Source organism: Nerophis lumbriciformis, linkage group LG30, assembly GCF_033978685.3.
Source record: "Nerophis lumbriciformis linkage group LG30, RoL_Nlum_v2.1, whole genome shotgun sequence".
NCBI lineage: Eukaryota > Metazoa > Chordata > Actinopteri > Syngnathiformes > Syngnathidae > Nerophis > Nerophis lumbriciformis.
Genome location: NC_084577.2, coordinates 28,337,319 through 28,357,150, shown reverse-complemented (window position 1 = coordinate 28,357,150; position 19,832 = coordinate 28,337,319).

Genomic DNA, 19,832 nt, shown 5'->3' with positions numbered 1-19,832 from the left:
CACACACACGCACACACACACACACACACACACACACACACACACACACACACACACACACACACACACACACACACACACACACACACACACACACGCACACAATAACGTTTGTGTGATTCCCTCTGAGTTGAGTTTGAGTGGAGTTGATGTGATTGATGACAACACATACACACTACCAGGTGTGTGTGTGTGTGTGTGTGTGTGTTGATCATGTGGTCATAAACATGTTATGATGGATGATTTCATTTGATCTTCTTAGTCGGGTAGTCCTTTGTTCACAGTTGTGCGGCGAGGAAAAGTGTGTGTGTGTGTGTGTGTGTGTGTGTGAGTGTGTGTGTGTGTGTGTCGTGTGCACAGTAGCATGGAATGAAGAAAATGTTCGAGAAAAAGGAGGAGATTGGATTCTGTGCGGCCGTCAGCGACCTTTTGGGTCAGGATGGAGGCGGAGTCAGGATGGAGGCGGAGTCAGGATGGAGGCAGACCCAGGAAGGAAGACCACGTCCAACCGGTGTGAGTACTACTAATTATTTATTAATATTATTGATCACTTTTAATGCTTAATTTTTAAGTTTTAAATATTGCTTTGTAAAGTACTTTGATAATTATTCAATGAAAAGTGTCTTAAAATCTGTTATTATTATTAGTAGTAGATGTATTACTATTATTATTATTTTTGTTACTCTTATTATTATTATTAGTAGATGTATTACCATTGTTATTATTTTTACTATTATTATTAGTGGTAGTAGTAGTATTTTTGTTATTATCAATAATATTTTGTTATTAATCGTATTATTTTTGCTATTATTTTTAGTAGTAGTAGTATTATTCTTTGTATTATTATTTTTATAATTTTTTAAATATTATTATTAGTATTTTTACTATTATTATTATTAGTAGTAGTAGTATTTGTATTATTAAACTTATTATTATTTGTATTATTATTAATAGTAGTTTTACAATTATTATTATTAGTATTGTTATTATTATCATTATATTTATTATTATTGCTAGTAGTAGTATAAGTATTATTATTATTATTTAGTGTTTTAAATCTAGTATCCATATTTACTGTTTTTGTTTTTATTTTATTATTATTTGTTTATTTTTATTATATTATTATTAGTATTTTTACTATTATTATTATTATTATTAGTAGTATTTGTATTATTAAACTTATTATTATTTGTATTATTAATAATAGTAGTTTTACAATTATTATTATTAGTATTGTTATTATTATCATTATATTTATTATTATTACTAGTAGTAGTATAAGTCTTATTATTATTATTGAGTGTTTTAAATTCAGTATCCATATTTACTGTTTTTGTTTTTATTTTATTATTATTTATTTATTTGTATTGTATTTTGTACTTATAACTTTACCAATTGAAGCATATAACATATTTTTGAGAGCATTCATGGTTAAAAATCAGTCTAATAATCAAATGATTGCCAACCTCACTACTATGTTCATATTTTTTATATAATAATAATAATAATAATAATAATAATAATAATAATAATAGTATGCACTTGATATTCCTGTGATTGTGTTGGGAGTGTGACAATGAATTGTAGACAAGATTGATGAAGTAGTACATTATTTATTCATTATTAATAAATCATACACATTTACTAAACATGCATTTGTGGATTTTAACTCACTTTTAGTTATGCACGTTTGCAGAGTGAACACAGGAAGTCAACACAGGAAGTCAACAAAAGTGTTCCTAATAAAATAATATTAAAAAAAATAAAATATAGAAATACAAAAACAATTAAAAAGTGTGAGAATGGTTGAACATAAATTGTGTATATTAATATATGGTATAAATATATTAATTTCTAGTTTCTAAGTAACTGTTTTTATATTGTTTTACTTTCTTTTTTTATTCAAGAAAATGTTTTTAATTTATTTATCGTATTTTATTTTATAAATGTTTGAAAAAAAAGGACCTTATCTTCACCATACCTGGTTGTCCAAATTAGGCATAATAATGTGTTAATTCCATGACTGTATATATCGGTATCGGTTGATATCGGTATTGGTAATTAAAGAGTTGGACAATATCAGAATATCGGATATCGGCAAAAAGCCATTATCGGACATCCCTAATATATATATATATATATATATATATATATATATATATATATATATATATATATATATATACATATATATATGTACATATGTATATGTACATACACATACTTTAATAAGTAGGTAATTTTAAAATTTCTACTTTATAAAACCTACTTTAACCCCGCCTAAAACGTTTTTACGTCCAATGTTTGGACGTAAAAACCTACTTTAATAAGTAGCTTATTTGACTATTTCTACTTTATAAAACCTACTTCAACAAAAACGTTTTTACGTCCAAACATTGGACGTAAAAACCTACTTTGATAAGTAGGTTATTTTACTATTTGTACTTTATAAAACCTACTTTAACTAAAACGTTTTTACGTCCAAACTTTGGACGTAAAAACCTACTTTAATAAGTAGGTAATTTTAAAATTTCTACTTTATAAAACCTACTTTAACTAAAACGTTTTTACGTCCAAACTTTGGACGTAAAAACCTACTTTAATAAGTATTTCTACTTTATAAAACCTACTTTAACCCCTGCTAAAACGTTTTTACATCCAAACATTGGACGTAAAAACCTACTTTAATAAGTAGGTAATTTTAAATTTCTACTTTATAAAACCTACTTTAACCCCGGCTAAAACGTTTTTACGTCCAATGTTTTGATGTAAAAACCTACTTTAATAAGTAGCTTATTTGACTATTTCTACTTTATAAAACCTACTTTATTTACGACCAAACATTGGAAGTAAAAACCTACTTTAATAAGTAGGTAATTTTAAAATTTCTACTTTATAAAACCTACTTTAACCCCAGCTAAAACATTTTTACGTTCAACGATTGGACGTGAAAACCTACTTTAATAAGTATTTCTACTTTATAAAACCTACTTTAACCCCTGCTAAAACGTTTTTACGTCCAATGTTTGGACGTAAAAACTTACTTTAATAAGTAGCTTATTTGACTGTTTCTACTTTATAAAACCTACTTCAACAAAAACGTTTTTATGTCCAAACATTGGACGTAAAAACCTACTTTGATAAGTAGGTTATTTTACTATTTGTACTTTATAAAACCTACTTTAACCCCGGCTAAAACGTTTTTACGTCCAAACTTTGGACGTAAAAACCTACTTTAATAAGTAGGTAATTTTAAAATTTCTACTTTATAAAACCTACTTTAACTAAAACGTTTTTACGTCCAAACTTTGGACGTAAAAACCTACTTTAATAAGTATTTCTACTTTATAAAACCTACTTTAACCCCTGCTAAAACGTTTTTACGTCCAAACATTGGACGTAAAAACCTACTTTAATAAGTAGGTAATTTTAAATTTCTACTTTATAAAACCTACTTTAACCCCGGCTAAAACGTTTTTACGTCCAATGTTTTGACGTAAAAACCTACTTTAATAAGTAGCTTATTTGACTATTTCTACTTTATAAAACCTACTTTATTTACGACCAAACATTGGAAGTAAAAACCTACTTTAATAAGTAGGTAATTTTAAAATTTCTACTTTATAAAACCTACTTTAACCCCAGCTAAAACATTTTTACGTTCAACGATTGGACGTGAAAACCTACTTTAATAAGTATTTCTACTTTATAAAACCTACTTTAACCCCTGCTAAAACGTTTTTACGTCCAATGTTTGGACGTAAAAACTTACTTTAATAAGTAGCTTATTTGACTGTTTCTACTTTATAAAACCTACTTCAACAAAAACGTTTTTACGTCCAAACATTGGACGTAAAAACCTACTTTGATAAGTAGGTTATTTTACTATTTGTACTTTATAAAACCTACTTTAACTAAAACGTTTTTACGTCCAAACTTTGGACGTAAAAACCTACTTTAATAAGTAGGTAATTTTAAAATTTCTACTTTATAAAACCTACTTTAACTAAAACGTTTTTACGTCCAAACTTTGGACGTAAAAACCTACTTTAATAAGTATTTCTACTTTATAAAACCTACTTTAACCCCTGCTAAAACGTTTTTACATCCAAACATTGGACGTAAAAACCTACTTTAATAAGTAGGTAATTTTAAATTTCTACTTTATAAAACCTACTTTAACCCCGGCTAAAACGTTTTTACGTCCAATGTTTTGACGTAAAAACCTACTTTAATAAGTAGCTTATTTGACTATTTCTACTTTATAAAACCTACTTTATTTACGACCAAACATTGGAAGTAAAAACCTACTTTAATAAGTAGGTAATTTTAAAATTTCTACTTTATAAAACCTACTTTAACCCCAGCTAAAACATTTTTACGTTCAACGATTGGACGTGAAAACCTACTTTAATAAGTATTTCTACTTTATAAAACCTACTTTAACCCCTGCTAAAACGTTTTTACGTCCAATGTTTGGACGTAAAAACTTACTTTAATAAGTAGCTTATTTGACTGTTTCTACTTTATAAAACCTACTTCAACAAAAACGTTTTTATGTCCAAACATTGGACGTAAAAACCTACTTTGATAAGTAGGTTATTTTACTATTTGTACTTTATAAAACCTACTTTAACCCCGGCTAAAACGTTTTTACGTCCAAACTTTGGACGTAAAAACCTACTTTAATAAGTAGGTAATTTTAAAATTTCTACTTTATAAAACCTACTTTAACTAAAACGTTTTTACGTCCAAACTTTGGACGTAAAAACCTACTTTAATAAGTATTTCTACTTTATAAAACCTACTTTAACCCCTGCTAAAACGTTTTTACGTCCAAACATTGGACGTAAAAACCTACTTTAATAAGTAGGTAATTTTAAATTTCTACTTTATAAAACCTACTTTAACCCCGGCTAAAACGTTTTTACGTCCAATGTTTTGACGTAAAAACCTACTTTAATAAGTAGCTTATTTGACTATTTCTACTTTATAAAACCTACTTTATTTACGACCAAACATTGGAAGTAAAAACCTACTTTAATAAGTAGGTAATTTTAAAATTTCTACTTTATAAAACCTACTTTAACCCCAGCTAAAACATTTTTACGTTCAACGATTGGACGTGAAAACCTACTTTAATAAGTATTTCTACTTTATAAAACCTACTTTAACCCCTGCTAAAACGTTTTTACGTCCAATGTTTGGACGTAAAAACTTACTTTAATAAGTAGCTTATTTGACTGTTTCTACTTTATAAAACCTACTTCAACAAAAACGTTTTTATGTCCAAACATTGGACGTAAAAACCTACTTTGATAAGTAGGTTATTTTACTATTTGTACTTTATAAAACCTACTTAAACCCCGGCTAAAACATTTTTACGTCCAAACTTTGGACGTAAAAACCTACTTTAATAAGTAGGTAATTTTAAAATTTCTACTTTATAAAACCTACTTTAACTAAAACGTTTTTACGTCCAAACTTTGGACGTAAAAACCTACTTTAATAAGTATTTCTACTTTATAAAACCTACTTTAACCCCTGCTAAAACGTTTTTACGTCCAAACATTGGACGTAAAAACCTACTTTAATAAGTAGGTAATTTTAAATTTCTACTTTATAAAACCTACTTTAACCCCGGCTAAAACGTTTTTACGTCCAATGTTTTGACGTAAAAACCTACTTTAATAAGTAGCTTATTTGACTATTTCTACTTTATAAAACCTACTTTATTTACGACCAAACATTGGAAGTAAAAACCTACTTTAATAAGTAGGTAATTTTAAAATTTCTACTTTATAAAACCTACTTTAACCCCAGCTAAAACATTTTTACGTTCAACGATTGGACGTGAAAACCTACTTTAATAAGTATTTCTACTTTATAAAACCTACTTTAACCCCTGCTAAAACGTTTTTACGTCCAATGTTTGGACGTAAAAACCTACTTTAATAAGTAGGTTATTTGACTATTTCTACTATATAAAACCTACTTTAACTAAAACGTTTTTACGTCCAAAAATTGGACGTAAAAACCTACTTTAATAAGTAGGTAATTTTAAAATTTCTACTTTATAAAACCTACTTTAACTAAAACGTTTTTACGTCCAAAAATTGGACGTAAAAACCTACTTTAATAAGTAGGTTATTTGACTATTTCTACTTTATAAAACCTACTTTAACTAAAACGTTTTTACGTCCAAACATTGGACGTAAAAACCTACTTTAATAAGTATTTCTACTTTATAAAACCTACTTTAACCCCTGCTAAACTGTTTTTACGTCCAAACTTTGTACGTAAAAACCTACTTCAATAAGTAGGTAATTTTAAAATTTCTACTTTATAAAACCTACTTTAACCCCGGCTAAAACGTTTTTACGTCCAATGTTTTGACGTAAAAACCTACTTTAATAAGTAGCTTATTTGACTATTTCTACTTTATAAAACCTACTTTATTTACGACCAAACATTGGACATATAAACCTACTTTAATAAGTAGGTTATTTTACTATTTGTACTTTATAAAACCTACTTAAACCCCGGCTAAAACGTTTTAAGTCCAAACATTGGAAGTAAAAACCTACTTTAATAAGTATTTCTACTTTATAAAACCTACTTTAACCCCTGCTAAAACGTTTTTACGTCCAATGTTTGGACATAAAAACTTACTTTAATAAGTAGCTTATTTGACTGTTTCTACTTTATAAAACCTACTTTATTTACGACCAAACATTGGAAGTAAAAACCTACTTTAATAAGTAGGTAATTTTAAAATTTCTACTTTATAAAACCTACTTTAACCCCTGCTAAAACGTTTTTACGTCCAATGATTGGACGTAAAAACCTACTTTAATAAGTAGCTTATTTGACTATTTCTACTATATAAAACCTACTTTAACTAAAACGTTTTTACGTCCAAAAATTGGACATAAAAACCTACTTTAATAAGTAGGTTATTTGACTATTTCTACTTTATAAAACCTACTTTAACTAAAACGTTTTTACGTCCAAACATTGGACGTAAAAACCTACTTTAATAAGTAGGTTATTTGACTATTTCTACTATATAAAACCTACTTTAACTAAAACGTTTTTACGTCCAAACATTGGACGTAAAAACCTACTTTAATAAGTAGGTTATTTGACTATTTCTACTTTATAAAACCTACTTTAACTAAAACGTTTTTACGTCCAAAAATTGGACGTAAAAACCTACTTTAATAAGTAGGTTATTTGACTATTTCTACTTTATAAAACCTACTTTAACTAAAACGTTTTTACGTCCAAACATTGGATGTAAAAACTGTTACGTTTTGGACCAGTTGTTCCTCCCATACTGATTAGTATACAACATACATGCAATAGGCTGGGAAACCACTATATATATATATATATATATATATATATATATATATATATATATATATATATATATATATATATATATATATATATACACATACATATGTACATATACATATGTACATATATATATATATATATATATATATATATATATATATATATATATATATATATATATATATATACACATACATATGTACATATACATATGTACATATATATATATATATATATATATATATATATATATATATAGTGGTTTTCCAGCCTATTGCATGTATGTTGTATACTAATCAGCACCAAAGTGAGGGCATTGATGACATAATGTGTTAGAGAGAGAGAGAGAGAGTAACAAGATGAAGATGACATGTCAGGTGAAAGACATCATTTGTGAGCACAAGTGGGAGTGTGATTGATTGGCACCTGGTGTGAGATCAATCAGTCATGTGACATTGATCCTGTGTGAGGAAAGTACTTCAAATGGAATTTAGATGGAAACCTGAGCAGGGACTGGAAGGTAGAAGAAGGAAAAGTACACTACTGTGTTGCAATACATATATATATATATATATATATATATATATTTCAGCCGTATAGAGAAGCCTGGCTAATATTGACAAATGTTGTCGATGAGGAAAGTGACGGCAACTAATTGGCCAGCTGCACAAGCCCCGCCCACCCCCACCTCCACAGCCAATGGCGTCGCCCCGGTCAATTTGCCTCAGGCCTTCATCCGATCACTCAAGTCAGCTCCTTTCCGAAGGTACGTCCTTGCACACACACACACACACACACACACACACACACACACACACACACACACACACACACACACACACACACACACACACACACACACACACACACACACACACACACTGTGTCGTGTGTTGACTTCCTGTGTTGGCCGCAGTTAGCGCCATGAGTGGGTAAAGGTTAAATAAATGCCGTGCAATGCAAAATGTCAAAGTACAATTCATGGTCAGTGACCACATTTTCTCTCATTGTCTGCAAGATGGTGGCAGATTTGTAGCAATTAGCCTGTCAGATATTTCCAACCAAGCTGTTGGCAATTAGTGGGCCAAAGTCCTTATTGGCAACTAGTGGGCCAAAGTCCTTATCCACCTAGCGGGCCAAAGTCCTTATCCACCTACTGGGCCAAAGTCCTTATTGGGCCAAAGTCCTTATCCACATAGTGGGCCAAAGTCCTTATCCACCTAGTGGGCCAAAGTCCTTAGTGGGCCAAAGTCCTTATCCACCTAGCGGGCCAAAGTCCTTATTGGGCCAAAGTCCTTATCCACCTAGTGGGCCAAAGTCCTTATTGGGCCAAAGTACTTATCCACCTAGTGGGCCAAAGTCCTTATCCACCTAGCGGGCCAAAGTCCTTATTGGGCCAAAGTCCTTATCCACCTAGTGGGCCAAAGTCCTTATCCACCTAGCGGGCCAAAGTCCTTATTGGGCCAAAGTCCTTATCCACCTAGCAGGCCAAAGTCCTTATTGGGCCAAAGTCCTTATCCACCTAGCGGGCCAAAGTCCTTATCCACCTAGCAGGCCAAAGTCCTTATTGGGCCAACGTCCTTATCCACCTGGTGGGCCAAAGTCCTTATTGGGCCAAAGTCCTTATCCACCTAGTGGGCCAAAGTCCTTATCCACCTAGCGGGTCAAAGTCCTTATTGGGCCAAAGTCCTTATCCACATAGCGGGCCAAAGTCCTTATCCACCTAGTGGGCCAAAGTCCTTATCCACCTAGCGGGCCAAAGTCCTTATTGGGCCAAAGTCCTTATCCACTGAGTGGGCCAAAGTCCATATCCACCTAGCGGGCCAAAGTCTTTATTGGGCCAAAGTCCTTATCCACCTAGTGGGCCAAAGTCCTTATTGGGCCAAAGTCCTTATTGGCAACTAGTGGGCCAAAGTCCTTATCCACCTAGTGGGCCAAAGTCCTTATCCACCTAGCGGGCCAAAGTCCTTATTGGGCCAAAGTCCTTATCCACATCGTGGGCCAAAGTCCATATCCACCTAGCGGGCCAAAGTCCTTATTGGGCCAAAGTCTTTATTGGGCCAAAGTCTTTATTGGCAACTAGTGGGCCAAAGTCCTTATCCACCTAGTGGGCCAAAGTCCTTATTGGGCCAAAGTCCTTATCCACCTAGTGGGCCAAAGTCCATATCCACCTAGCGGGCCAAAGTCCTTATTGGGCCAAAGTCCTTATCCACCTAGTGGGCCAAAGTCCTTATTGGGCCAAAGTCCTTATCCACCTAGTGGGCCAAAGTCCATATCCACCTAGCGGGCCAAAGTCTTTATTGGGCCAAAGTCCTTATCCACCTAGTGGGCCAAAGTCTTAATTGGGCCAAAGTCCTTATCCACCTAGCGAGCCAAAGTCCTTATTGGGCCAAAGTCCTTATTGGGCCAAAGTCCTTATTGGCAACTAGTGGGCCAAAGTCCTTATCCACCTAGTGGGCCAAAGTCCTTATTGGGCCAAAGTCCTTATCCACCTAGTGGGCCAAAGTCCATATCCACCTAGCGGGCCAAAGTCCTTATTGGGCCAAAGTCCTTATCCACCTAGTGGGCCAAAGTCCTTATTGGGCCAAAGTCCTTATCCACCTAGTAGGCCAAAGTCCATATCCACCTAGCGGGCCAAAGTCCTTATTGGGCCAAAGTCCATATCCACCTAGCGGGCCAAAGTCCTTATTGGGCCAAAGTCCTTATCCACCTAGTGGGCCAAAGTCCTTTTCCACCTAGTGGGCCAATGTCCTTATCCACCTAGCGGGCCAAAGTCCTTATTGGGTCATAGTCCTTATCCACCTAGTGGGCCAAAGTCCTTATCCACCTAGTGGGCCAAAGTCCTTATCCACCTAGCGGGCCAAAGTCCTTATTGGGCCAAAGTCCATATCCACCTAGCGGGCCAAAGTCCTTATTGGGCCAAAGTCCTTATCCACCTAGTGGGCCAAAGTCCTTTTCCACCTAGTGGGCCAATGTCCTTATCCACCTAGCGGGCCAAAGTCCTTATTGGGTCATAGTCCTTATCCACCTAGTGGGCCAAAGTCCTTATCCACCTAGTGGGCCAAAGTCCTTATTGGGCCAAAGTCCTTATTGGGCCAAAGTCTTTATTGGCAACTAGTGGGCCAAAGTCCTTATCCACCTAGTGGGCCAAAGTCCTTATTGGGCCAAAGTCCTTATCCACCTAGTGGGCCAAAGTCCATATCCCCCTAGCGGGCCAAAGTCCTTATTGGGCCAAAGTCCTTATCCACCTAGTGGGCCAAAGTCCTTATTGGGCCAAAGTCCTTATCCACCTAGCGAGCCAAAGTCCTTATTGGGCCAAAGTCCTTATTGGGCCAAAGTCCTTATTGGCAACTAGTGGGCCAAAGTCCTTATCCACCTAGTGGGCCAAAGTCCTTATTGGGCCAAAGTCCTTATCCACCTAGTGGGCCAAAGTCCATATCCACCTAGCGGGCCAAAGTCCTTATTGGGCCAAAGTCCTTATCCACCTAGTGGGCCAAAGTCCTTATTGGGCCAAAGTCCTTATCCACCTAGTAGGCCAAAGTCCATATCCACCTAGCGGGCCAAAGTCCTTATTGGGCCAAAGTCCATATCCACCTAGCGGGCCAAAGTCCTTATTGGGCCAAAGTCCTTATCCACCTAGTGGGCCAAAGTCCTTTTCCACCTAGTGGGCCAATGTCCTTATCCACCTAGCGGGCCAAAGTCCTTATTGGGTCATAGTCCTTATCCACCTAGTGGGCCAAAGTCCTTATCCACTTAGCGGGCCAAAGTCCTTATTGGGCCAAAGTCCTTATTGGGCCAAAGTCCATATCCACCTAGCGGGCCAAAGTCCTTATTGGGCCAAAGTCCTTATCCACCTAGTGGGCCAAAGTCCTTTTCCACCTAGTGGGCCAATGTCCTTATCCACCTAGCGGGCCAAAGTCCTTATTGGGTCATAGTCCTTATCCACCTAGTGGGCCAAAGTCCTTATCCACCTAGTGGGCCAAAGTCCTTATTGGGCCAAAGTCCTTATTGGGCCAAAGTCCTTATTGGCAACTAGTGGGCCAAAGTCCTTATCCACCTAGTGGGCCAAAGTCCTTATTGGGCCAAAGTCCTTATCCACCTAGTGGGCCAAAGTCCATATCCCCCTAGCGGGCCAAAGTCCTTATTGGGCCAAAGTCCTTATCCACCTAGTGGGCCAAAGTCCTTATTGGGCCAAAGTCCTTATCCACCTAGTGGGCCAAAGTCCATATCCACCTAGCGGGCCAAAGTCTTTATTGGGCCAAAGTCCTTATCCACCTAGTGGGCCAAAGTCTTTATTGGGCCAAAGTCCTTATCCACCTAGTGGGCCAAAGTCCTTATCCACCTAGCGGGCCAAAGTTTGTATTGGGCCAAAGTCCTTATCCACCTAGTGGGCCAAAGTCCATATCCACCTAGCAGGCCAAAGTCCTTATCCACCTAGTGGGCCAAAGTCCTTATTGGCAACTAGTGGGCCAAAGTCCTTATCCACCTAGTGGGCCAAAGTCCTTATTGGGCCAAAGTCCTTATTGGCAACTAGTGGGCCAAAGTCCTAATTGGCAACTAGTGAGCCAAAGTCCTTATCCACCTAGTGGGCCAAAGTCCTTATCCACCTAGTGGGCCAAAGTCCTTATCCACCTAGCGGGCCAATGTCCTTATTGGGCCAAAGTCCTTATCCACCTAGTGGGCCAAAGTCCTTATCCACCTAGCGGGCCAATGTCCTTATTGGGCCAAAGTCCTTATCCACCTAGCGGGCCAAAGTCCTTATCCACCTAGCGGGCCAATGTCCTTATTGGGCCAAAGTCCTTATCCACCTAGTGGGCCAAAGTCCTTATCCACCTAGCGGGCCAATGTCCTTATTGGGCCAAAGTCCTTATCCACCTAGCGGGCCAAAGTCCTTATCCACCTAGCAGGCCAAAGTCCGTATTGGGCCAAAGTCCTTATCCACCTAGCGGGCCAAAGTCCTTATCCACCTAGCAGGCCAAAGTCCGTATTGGGCCAAAGTCCTTATCCACCTAGCGGGCCAAAGTCCTTATCCACCTAGTGGGCCAAAGTCCTTATCCACGTAGCGGGCCAAAGTCCTTATCCACCTAGCAGGCCAAAGTCCTTATCCACCTAGTGGGCCAAAGTCCTTATCCACCTAGTGGGCCAAAGTCCTTATCCACCTAGTGGGCCAAAGTCCTTATCCACCTAGCGGGCCAAAGTCCTTATTGGGCCAAAGTCCTTATCCACCTAGTGGGCCAAAGTCCTTATCCACCTAGCAGGCCAAAGTCCGTATTGGGCCAAAGTCGTTATCCACCTAGCGGGCCAAAGTTCTTATCCACCTAGTGGGCCAAAGTCCTTATCCACGTAGCGGGCCAAAGTCCTTATCCACCTAGCGGGCCAAAGTCCTTATTGGGCCAAAGTCCTTATCCACCTAGTGGGCCAAAGTCCTTATTGGGCCAAAGTCCTTATCCACCTAGTGGGCCAAAGTCCTTATTGGGCCAAAGTCCTTATCCACCTAGTGGGCCAAAGTCCTTATTGGGCCAAAGTCCTTATCCACCTAGCGGGCCAAAGTCCTTATTGGGCCAAAGTCCTTATCCACCTAGTGGGCCAAAGTCCTTATCCACCTAGCAGGCCAAAGTCCTTATTGGGCCAAAGTCCTTATCCACCTAGCGGGCCAAAGTCCTTATTGGGCCAAAGTCCTTATTGGCAACTAGTGGGCCAAAGTCCTTATCCACCTAGTGGGCCAAAGTCCTTATTGGGCCAAAGTCCTTATCCACCTAGTGGGCCAAAGTCCTTATTGACGTGTGACCGAGGCGGGACAAAATTGTGTTTTCAATGTAGTTTGTTTATGCGTCATGTGGAATATTGAAAAGGTGCTTGACAGTGTGTTGGCAAACACGACACACACACACACGCAGGAGTGTGCAAACAGGACACACACACACACACACACACACACGCAGGAGTGTGCAAACAGGACACACACGCAGGAGTGTGTTTTGTGTGGGCGAGTGTTAAAAGCATTTTCTCTCTCAAAGCAAAAGTGTCCGTCTGCTCATCAACGTGTCACTTTTGGCCGTCACGTCCTTCCTTTTTTTGTTGCTCACACGCTCCATCAAACTGAGTCGTTTTGTTCCATCTCATCTGTAATTAGACTCATTATTTCACTCTGCTGCCAGGATGTGACACCCTCTTATGTTGGTTTGCATTTCCTGTTTGCCTGATCTGTGCCTCCCTCACCTGGCCTTCATTGGCAATCAGGACTCACCACCATCTGACTGCCAGTTAGGGACGGGTGGATGCTGAGTATGTCAGCACATTAATATATTCAGTATGTCAGCACAAACGGCTAAAACATTTAATAAGTAGCTTATTTGACTATTTCTACTTTATAAAACCTACTTTAACTAAAACGTTTTTACGTCCAAACATTGGAAGTAAAAACCTACTTTAATAAGTAGGTTTTTCTCCTCTCTGAGCTGCCACCTTAACGTGGTAGAGGAGTTTGCGTGTCCCAATGATCCTAGGAGCTATGTTGTCCGGGGGCTTTATGCCCCCTGGTAGGGTCTCCCAAGACAAACTGGTCCTAGGTGAGGGATCAGACAAAGAGCAGCTTGAAGACCTCTATGAAGAAAACAAACAAGGAACCCAGATTTCCCTTGCCCGGACGCGGGTCACCGGGGCCCCCCTCTGGAGCCAGGCCCGGAGGTGGGGCACGATGGCGAGCGCCTGGTGGCCGGGCCTGTCTCCATGGGGCCCGGCCGGGCACAGCCCGAAGAGGCAACGCGGGTCCCCCCTCCAATGGGCTCACTACCCATAGCAGGGGTCATAGAGGTCGGCTGCGATGTGAGCTGGGCAGCAGCCGAGGGCAGGGCACTTGGCGGTCCGATCCTCGGCTACAGAAGCTAGCTCTTGGGACGTGGAACGTCACCTCGCTGGGGGGGGAAGGAGCCTGAGCTAGTGCGCAAGGTGGAGAAGTTCCGGCTAGATATAGTCGGACTCACTTCGATGCACAGCAAGGGCTCTGGAACCAGTTCTCTCGAGAGGGGCTGGACTCTCTTCCACTCTGGCGTTGCCGGCAGTGAGAGGCGACGGGCTGGGGTGGCAATTCTTGTTTCCCCTCGGCTCAGAGCCTGCACGTTGGAGTTCAACCCGGTGGACGAGAGGGTAGCTTCCCTCCGCCTTCGGGTGGGGGAACGGGTCCTGACTGTGGTTTGCGCTTACGCGCCAAACGGCAGCTCAGAGTACCCACCCTTTTTGGATTCACTCGAGGGAGTACTTGAGAGTGCTCCCCCGGGTGATTCCCTTGTTCTACTGGGGGACTTCAATGCTCATGTTGGCAGCGACAGTGAAACCTGGAGAGGCGTGATTGGGAAGAATGGCTGCCCGGATCTGAACCTGAGCGGTGTTTTGTTATTGGACTTTTGTGCTCATCACAGATTGTCCATAACGAACACCATGTTCAAACATAAGGGTGTCCATATGTGCACTTGGCACCAGGACACCCTAGGCCGCAGTTCCATGATCGACTTTGTAGTTGTGTCATCGGATTTGCGGCCTCATGTTTTGGACACTCGGGTGAAGAGAAGGGCGGAGCTTTCTACCGATCACCACCTAGTGGTGAGTTGGCTGCGATGGTGGGGGAGGATGCCGGACAGACCTGGCAGGCCCAAACGCATTGTGAGGGTTTGCTGGGAACGTCTGGCAGAGTCTCCTGTCAGAGAGAGTTTCAATTCCCACCTCCGGAAGAACTTTGAACATGTCACGAGGGAGGTGCTGGACATTGAGTCCGAATGGACCATGTTCCGCGCCTCTATTGTTGAGGCGGCTGATTGGAGCTGTGGCCGCAAGGTAGTTGGTGCTTGTCGTGGCGGTAATCCTAGGACCCGTTGGTGGACACCGGCGGTGAGGGATGAAGTCAAGCTGAAGAAGGAGTCCTATCGGGTTCTTTTGGCTCATAGGACTCCTGAGGCAGCGGACAGGTACCGACAGGCCAAGCGGTGTGCGGCTTCAGCGGTCGCAGAGGCAAAAACTTGGACATGGGAGGAGTTCGGTGAGGTCATGGAAAACGACTTCCGGACGGCTTCGAAGCAATTCTGGACCACCATCCGCCGCCTCAGGAAGGGGAGGCAGTGCACTATCAACACCGTGTATGGCGAGGATGGTGTTCTGCTGACCTCGACTGCGGATGTTGTGGATCGGTGGAGGGAATACTTCGAAGACCTCCTCAATCCCACCAACATGTCTTCCTATGAGGAAGCAGTGCCTGGGGAGTCTGTGGTGGGCTCTCCTATTTCTGGGGCTGAGGTTGCTGAGGTAGTTAAAAAGCTCCTCGGTGGATGAGATCCGCCCGTAGTTCCTTAAGGCTCTGGATGCTGTGGGGCTGTCTTGGTTAACAAGACTCTGCAGCATCGCGTGGACATCGGGGGCGGTACCACTGGATTGGCAGACCGGGGTGGTGGTTCCTCTCTTTAAGAAGGGGAACCGGAGGGTGTGTTCTAACTATCGTGGGATCACACTCCTCAGCCTTCCCGGTAAGGTCTATTCAGGTGTACTGGAGAGGAGGCTACGCCGGATAGTCAAACCTCGGATTCAGGAGGAACAGTGTGGTTTTCGTCCTGGTCGTGGAACTGTGGACCAGCTCTATACTCTCGGCAGGGTCCTTGAGGGTGCATGGGAGTTTGCCCAACCAGTCTACATGTGTTTTGTGGACTTGGAGAAGGCATTGGACCGTGTCCCTCGGGAAGTCCTGTGGGGAGTGCTCAGAGAGTATGGGGTATCGGACTGTCTGATTGTGGCAGTCCGCTCCCTGTATGATCAGTGCCAGAGCTTGGTCCGCATTGCCGGTAGTAAGTCGGACACGTTTCCAGTGAGGGTTGGACTCCGCCAAGACTGCCCTTTGTCACCGATTCTGTTCTGAACTTTTATGGACAGAATTTCTAGGCGCAGTCAAGGCGTTGAGGGGATCTGGTTTGGTGGCTGCATGATTTGGTCTCTGCTTTTTGCAGATGATGTGGTCCTGATGGTTTCATCTGGCCAGGATCTTCAGCTCTCACTGGATCGGTTCGCAGCCGAGTGTGAAGCGACTGGGATGAGAATCAGCACCTCCAAGTCCGAGTCCATGGTTCTCGCCCGGAAAAGGGTGGAGTGCCATCTCCAGGTTGGGGAGGAGATCTTGCCCCGAGTGGAGGAGTTCAAGTACCTCAGAGTCTTGTTCACGAGTGAAGGAAGAGTGGATCGTGAGATCGACAGGCGGATTGGTGCGGCGTCTTCAGTAATGCGGACGCTGTATCGATCCGTTGTGGTGAAGAAGGAGCTGAGCCGGAAGGCAAAGCTCTCAATTTACCGGTTGATCTACGTTCCCATCCTCACCTATGGTCATGAGCTTTGGGTTATGACCAAAAGGACAAGATCACGGGTACAAGCGGCCGAAATGAGTTTCCTCCGCCGGGTGGCGGGGCTCTCCCTTAGGGTTAGGGTGAGAAGCTCTGCCATCCGGGAGGAGCTCAAAGTAAAGCCGCTGCTCCTCCACATCGAGAGGAGCCAGATGAGGTGGTTCGGGCATCTGGTCAGGATGCCACCCGAACGCCTCCCTAGGAAGGTGTTTAGGGCACGTCCGACCGGTAGGAGGCCACGGGGAAGACCCAGGACACGTTGGGAAGACTATGTCTCCCGGGCTGGCCTGGGAACGCCTCGGGGTCCCACAGGAAGAGCTGGACGAAGTGGCTGGGGAGAGGGAAGTCTGGGCTTCCCTGCTTAGGCTGCTGCCCCCGCGACCCGACCTCGGATAAGCGGAAGAAGATGGATGGATGGATTTGACTATTTCTACTTTATAAAACCTACTTTAACTAAAACGTTTTTACGTCCAGACATTGGACGTAAAAACGTTTTCGCCGGGGTTGAAGTAGAAAATGAGACGTTAAGCGCCGAGCTACGTGAAAGTAGTGCTGAGCTACAAGAGGAGCTAATCTTCTCTTTTTGCCGTTTGTCTCAGAGTAATTGTCCATTCAATCGGCCCATTTTTTTATTTATTCATGAATTGTGTCGCCTCGGTAAGACGAAATGTTTCCGAATTAAAGAACCCCCGTTGGCGCGAACGAGACCTTTCCGACGGTATAACATATGTGGGGGTTCCTTGGCCGCTTGGTCTCGTATTAATCGTAAGAGAAACGTGCGGAACTCTGATAATACAAGTTGAAGTATGAGCACTAATAATATGGGCTGCTTGCATTGCAGCAGGCCCATAATATCAATCATTCCAATGGAAAACAAGACAGTAAACAATGAAAAACATAAGAGTTTAGTAAAAAGCCTGATTCAAAATGTGTTTTTTTAGACTTTTTCAAAAAAAAAAAACTCTTCCGGTTTTCTAGAAGCCAACAGAAAATATCCTCTTAAGCTTCCATTGATGATTAGTTTGCGTCCTCGGAAATGTTGTTGATGCATTTTTCAAAACCAAAACCCTGGGATGATGCAACGCTGACGATTCCGCCGAAAGTCAGAGACTTTACTTCTCACACCCAAACACACATTTTAGCAACCACGCTCTCACACACACACACACACACACACACACACACACACACACACACACACACACACACACACACACTTGGCAGTGTCGCCGTACATCAAGCTGCTAGCGTTCTGCAGGTGAGAGCCATCCATAGCGGAGATGCAATCGTCGAGAGGCTAAAAGGACAATCAGTCCGTCGGCGTGGAAGACCTGTCAATCATTGGCGGGCTGTCAATCACTGAAGTCCTCTTATAGCCAACTGATCTGTGAATAGACTCGTGAGTCGGGGAGAGTCCAGAATTAACGTTAGCATGCTGATATAAGAGACGCTAGCATACTTCCAAGATGGAACAAAGCATCAGAATTGGCAAAAATGTGATAAAAGTCAGAATTTTATATGACAAATGTCACCATTTTGATATTAAAAAGTAATAATTTTACATAAAACAATTATAATTTAATGAGGAAATATTGCAATATTACAGAAACAGAAATAATATGAGAAATTGTTCCCAATTTTATAAGAATAAAGTCGACACATTGTGAGAAAAAGACTGCTTTTAGTTCATTTTTTGTTTGTAATTGCTTTTTAATCTTCATTATTTACTACAAGTTATTACAGTATAGCTCTTACGGTATTTTTTTTGTGCTGGTTGATTTTTTTCCCCCTGCACCATGACTAGGGAAGGTCGTTTGAACGTTTGTGCAATATTATGATACAAGTTGGAATTTTACCCAATAACAATTTTATGAAGAGTCTTAATTTTACTCGACAAAAGTCACAATTTTATAAGAAAACTTAAAAATGTTGGCAATATTATAATAATAATCAGAATTTTAATCAAAAAATGTCACTATTTTACAAGAACAAAAACAAATGGCAATATTGTGATAAAAGTCCGACTTTTATCACATTATTTCCATTTTTTTTGGTTCTTGTAAAATAGTGACATTTTTTGAGTAAAATTATGACTTTTGTCATAATTTTGCCAAGTCAAATTCTGATTATTATTATAATATTGCCAACATATTTAAGTTTTCTTATAAAATTGTGACTTTTGTCGAGTACAATTAAGACTCTTCATAAAATTGTTATTGGGTAAAATTCCAACTTTTATCATAATATTGCACAAACGTTCAAACAATCGACGCCATTTTGATAGTAAAAAGTAATAATTTTATGTACATTTTTTTTATCATTTAACGAGGAAATGTTGCAATATTACAGAAACAGAAATAATATGAGAAATTGTTCCCAATTTTTTAAGAAAAAAGTCCACACATTGTGAGAAAAAGACTTGTTTTTTAAATTTCATTATTTACTTCAAGTTCTTACAGTGTGTTTTTTTGTGCTGGTTGATTTTTTTCCCCCTGCACCATGACTAGGGAAGGTCGTTTGAACATTTGTGCAATATTATGATAAAAGTTGGAATTTTACTCAGTAACAGTCGCAATTTTACAAAAAAAGCTTAAGATTTTGGCAATTTTATGAAAAGAGTCTTAATTTTACTCGACAAAAGTCACAATTTTATAAGAACAACAACAAAAATTGGCGATATTGTTATAAAAGTCAGAATTTTATATGACAAATGTCGCCATTTTGATATTAAAAAGTAATAATTTGACATAAAAAAAGTAACAATTTAACGAGAAAATGTTGCAATATTACAGAAACAGAAATAATATGAGAAATTGTTCCCAATTTTATAAGAAAAAAGTCCACACATTGTGAGAAAAAAACTGCTTTTAGTTCATTTTTTGTTTGTAATTGCTTTTCATTATTTACTTCAAGTTATTACAGTATATCTCTTACAGTATGTTTTTTTGTGCTGGTTGATTTTTCCCCCCTGCACCATGACTAGGGAAGGTCGTTTGAACATTTGTGCAATATTATGATAAAAGTTGTAATTTTACTCAGTAACAGTCGCAATTTTACAAAAAAAAGCTTAAGATTTTGTAATTTTATGAAAAG